Here is a 5,489-nt window from a genome sequence, read left to right on the forward strand (position 1 = left end):
GTTCTCGCTAGCTTTCTAGGTAATTTTATCATTTAGTAATTAAAAAGAAAATTTATGGTTAAAATTAAATGATTTAATAAAAATGTAATTTTTTAGAGTAACATATTTAAGTTGAAATTGCAGTTTTAGATATACGAGATGTTAGAGACACTACATCAATGGGTGGATATCACATTAATTTTAGGATCTTCATGCATGTTGAGGTAGCACACGAAAAATATCCTAGGATAGGAGTTTATCCCAAGTAATTCATTGGAGATGCAGTAAGTAATAATTTATTATTAAATAAAATATGAATAAGGTAACAAAGTTTACTTAAAAAAATTTACATAATTTTAATCTAATAAGCAAGATGATGTAAATTTCCCGCTAGTTTTAACTCTGGTTGAGAAAGTCGTAGATTGGTATGAAACATCATTCAATACATGGGAACGTTGGATAGACAATCTTGTTCATTAACATCCTTATCCTCCTTATCAAGAGAACCATCATTTGCTCCTCCTAATGTAGTTTCTCCGGTCATTATTGTCGCTTATGTTGAGGCTCTTGTTCAATCCCTTATCACTGAGCCCACTCCAGTTAATGCCTCTATTTTTGCCACCAAGTGCACTTCAGACGATTCCCACATCACTGCATAGGAATTTTCCATGTGTTACTTTGATGTTGCATTGACTCATGTGACAATCTTATAATAGATCAAATAACTCATCTAAAGGATAAAATGACTTGTATGGAGGATAGGATGACACGTATGGAAGACACACTTACTCATTTCTACATATATACTATTGTATAGGTTAAAAAGTTAATGAAAATTGTTTGGACACTTTAATTTAACATGCAAACATGTAAACCCTACTATAATTACATACATTGTTACAGTCTCCTCATGACAATGATGACAAACCATCGATGGAAGATCTTATATTCACGTCTCCACCTACACTCAAGTATGTACTAAATTATTAAAACATCTTATAGGTGATATCTGAGAAATACTTTGATTACTTATTAACTTGTGATTGTTGATATTGTTACAACGTCAATTTCTTTATGAGGGACCATCGAAGAAGGATTCTATATTGACTTCTATTTTAATAGTCAAGGTAAGTACAACGTCAACTGAATACATTATAATATTTTTAAAACACTTTGATTAATCAATATATTTATAAATGTTAATATAGTTACAACATGTTGGTGATGAGGGATCATAGCATAAGTGTTCCTCATTAACACCTTCTTTGATAGTTGAGGTAAGTACAACGTTGTCTGTATATGTTATATTTGAATTCAACATTCGGTTGTCTATTAACTCGTAATTGTCGATATTGTGATAGGGTCCCAAGGTTTATGAGGCCCTATCGAGGGGGGATCTTATATTGACATCTATTTCGACAGTTGAGGTACGTGCAACATCGATTGTATATATTGTAATCTATATAAAACACTTTGATTAACCAATATATTTATAAATGTTAATATTGTTATAGGATGTTGACGATGAGGAATCATCCTATGAAGTTTTCCCATTATCACCTTCTTTAATAGTTGAGGTAAGTATAACATCGTCTGTAAATGTTACATTTGAATTTAACATTTGATTACCTGTTAACTTGTAATTGTTGATATTGTGAAAGTTTCCTGGGGTTAATGAGACCCCATTGAGAGGGGATCCCATATTGAAATCTATTTTGATAGTCAAGGTATATACAATATCAATTGTATACATTCTAATTTTTGTTAAAAAATTTAATTAACCAATATATTCATAAATTTTAATATTGTTACAAGATGTTGACAATGAGGGATTATCCTATGAGGGTTCCTCATTATCACTTTCTTTAGTGGTTGAGGCAAGTATTCAGTGATTTAACTAGTTTCTAAGTGAATAATATGTAGTCATTCACTTTTTATCTATCGTTATGACAGGATATCTGATTATTCTATCTTAACACCCTAAGCAAGGGTTAAAAGTTGATTAATATTGCTTCACAGGGTGACAAGGTGATTAACATTGCCTCTCAAGGGAATGAAGTGGTTCAGATCCCATTATAGAGGGATGAAATTGAGGTATACAAATTTCATAAAGGTTTTCATTATGTTTCAATAAGTGAAAAATCTATTATTTATTTATTATTTATATGTCTTAACACTAGCCAGTCCAGATGTTTGATGTAGTCAATCTTACCTTTCATGAGAATTCATTGGCCATGATTCCTGCCTTATAAAAGGTATTTAAATAGATTTGGAAACCTCATAAGTTAATATAATTTTAAATGGCATATTATTATTTTTGAATAGTATTTTCACACACTTCATGGTTAACTTGTAAAAAAAGGACTGCTCATTCGTAGCCCTTACATAAACATGTTAAAATCAAAGGTCCAACAAACGAGGCTTGTTATACAATTATTAAGGACCAAATATGACTAATATTTCAAGAAATGGTATGATGAACCTAACTTCTTTGAGAAAGATAGGTGTACGACATACGGATGAGGACCAAATTTTTTTTTGGGGATATAGTTACGGACAAATTAGGATGGTTTTCTAAGGAGGTGAGTTCATTTTGTCCATTAATTTAGTTTTTTAATATAAATCACTATTGCGATGCATGATCATGTTATATTATTTGTTTTTATAACATATGGATTCTTTTTTAGGATTAGTACGTCGACGACAATATGATGTTGTAGAAAAGGTCCATCAAAACTAGATGGTAGTCATGGCTTATTTTGTTGCACATCTCCCGTATGAGCATGTCACATGGATGAAAGATTAAGGTAATTACAAGCTTCCTCCACTTTTCATAAGATTGGTCGATGCAAATTATCCCTCCAACTTTCATTTGAAACCTTGGGGTATGGTGGATAAGGTACAAATTCGACAATCAATTACTTTACAAGGATTAATTAATTAATAACCATTCAAGTAAGGTCACTTAAATTTATTTTGTTAATGTGTGCAAATTTGTATTCCAATAAACTTCGATAATGCATATTGTGTGGTATGTGTCGTGGATTTTAAAGAGTGGAAGATCACCATTTACGACTCATTACAAAGTTTCACTAATGACCAGGAGATGTTTACTATGAAAACATTGGGGTATGTGTTTATGATACCTCACTTGCTAGCAATGACCTCATTTTGGTTTCATGCAGGGTATACACCACAAGACGATCCATTTGTATTGCATAGGGTGGTAGATATACCGCAACAAGCACCCCTATTAGGCAATTGTGGTATGTTCATGTTACACTACATCTAGTGTCTGATGCTTAGTCGACCTTTATCCTTTAAGGTTTAGGACTCGATACACCTATACACGTGTTTAGCCATACAATTATTTTTTTGTTATGTGTTTGTATCTTTATATATGTCTATGAATTCACTTATAAGTTATATGTGTTAGTATGTCCATATGTTTGTGTATGTACTTATATGCATTTGTCCATGTATATAGTTACTATAACTAATTGGCCAAGTCAATAACAAATGATAGAAAATTGGATACATGAAATCTACATTGACATTTATAACAAGTACAATAACAAATTTTATAGATATATTAAAAATTACAATAATAAGTTTTATAGATAAAATTAACAAGTATAATCATAAATTTTATATCTAAATTAACAAGTGCAACATAAGTGTAATTATTTTCAGCCATTGTCTTTTGTTGTAGAACTTGATGGTATGGAGCTAGGTATCGAAATAGGACTCTTACAATTTTGTCTTGAATGCCTAGGTTTTTTAAATTGACTACAAATCTGTTGTTCAATAACCTCATCTTATGAAAGAAGTCTGTTTTTATTCACTAGATGACCCGTGCGACAGTGATAGACAATTGGTGGATGGATAACGCATGTCTCTTTTACATGTAACCACTTTGATTAATCCTTTAATGGATTAACAACCTTTACATAACTACACGACAAAATGTGGTACTGTAGTAGAGATACACCCAGTGAACACAAGTGGTGAGCTTCATATACCTTGTTACGATGATGACATGTGTGCAAAGAATCTATGATAGTTGAAAATTTCAACACGTATATATCCGCTTCGTAAGGTCCACCACACCATCATATTGGTCACTACCCAAAACCTCGTATCGTTGAGATATAACATGGTGCACCTCCAAGTTCAAAGACTTTCACACACACTTGGCAATCTTCTCCTCTGCCCAAAGTGTTATCGAGTTGGTACAAGCATCTGCCACCTATATAAATATCAATACATATGGTGAGCAATAATTAAGTATAAGTATACATAAACATATTGATAACATGTTATATCATTGAATATGTAATTACTTGCATGATTTCTCATTTTATAAACCATCGTTGTAATGTACCTTTGATGAACTTGACAAGCATAATAATAGGCAAACCCAAACGTGTCTGACAAGTACATTGAATGACTCGATGATATTGGTAGCCATTATATTATACTATAGCTTGGGAAATATGTGCTTGCCCATCGATCATAACCCACCTCACCTAGGTATGCTACTACATTAGGGTGCCTACGGGACAATGTGTTCATTATCTCTTGAAATTCATACTTTGTATATGTTTTAGCTGTTTTCCAATACATCCACGTGACTTTTGTGTTCTTGTACTTAGATTGCATGTTATAATAAAGGTGATGATAATAACATTCATGGTGCACATTTGGGAAGACTTCAGCCATGGTAAAAAAAAAAAAAAACTAACATGTTGATATGAAATTATTACCAAATGAGGTATCTCACCAAAAAAAATCCTTCAACTTTGTTAAAAACCAACATCACGTGTTATGATCTTCTCGAGGGCCAATATCAGCCAATAGGTATATTTGATTATTACTATCTAATGTAACAACGATAAATAATTAACCTAGATATCCACTTTTTAAAAAAGTAACGTAAAGATAAACTACTGGGCAAATATGTTGTTGGAATGCATAGATACTGCAACCCAGTACCATGTAAATGTACTTAAATCGTTTCTACTCATCTGTTAGCATATGTGTCACAGTCTCCAGATTACAATGTACTAAATTGTAATAATATTCTGATAGTAACATAAATGACTCTTTTGATGTACCTCTCAATGCTTAAAGTGTCTAATTTCTCGCCTTGCATGCTTGTTTATATGATATATGAATTTTATACTAGTCAACAATATCCACAATGATTTCCTTATGCCAATACACATGATCAACCAATATAAATCTTATCCTCAAAATTTTGCCTAAAGCTCGAGCTTCAACTTACCTATAATGTGGTATTATCTGATCTTTAGTACATGTATGTTAGCTATTGAAATGACATAGTTCAAAGCTATCATTGTCTCCCACCATGTTTGCTCGTGCATGCCAATTACATTACTCATGACAACATTTAATCTCTCATCTGATTATGTTTGACTTATGCACTTTAAACTGATATCCCTTCTTAAGAGCATCTTGGGTTGTTATATCAATGACTTGTTGTTTAC

General features: G+C 32.0%; 1 long non-coding RNA gene across 2 annotated transcripts; it reads left to right on the plus strand.

Moving 5' to 3' along the window:
* Positions 1-274: 274 nt before the first annotated feature.
* Positions 275-4,223, plus strand: LOC123226533. 2 transcript variants are annotated; one of them, XR_006504340.1, is made up of 9 exons: positions 275-1,106; positions 1,188-1,256; positions 1,341-1,406; positions 1,494-1,556; positions 1,999-2,073; positions 2,484-2,561; positions 2,667-2,786; positions 3,165-3,245; positions 3,828-4,223. It is a non-coding gene; the product is annotated as an uncharacterized LOC123226533 (long non-coding RNA). The 2 variants fall into 2 exon arrangements; XR_006504341.1 differs by lacking the exon at positions 3,828-4,223 and having other exon boundaries at positions 3,165-3,407.
* Positions 4,224-5,489: the final 1,266 nt, after the last annotated feature.

Source organism: Mangifera indica, chromosome 9 (assembly GCF_011075055.1).
Source record: "Mangifera indica cultivar Alphonso chromosome 9, CATAS_Mindica_2.1, whole genome shotgun sequence".
In the NCBI taxonomy this organism is placed as follows: Eukaryota; Viridiplantae; Streptophyta; class Magnoliopsida; order Sapindales; family Anacardiaceae; genus Mangifera; species Mangifera indica.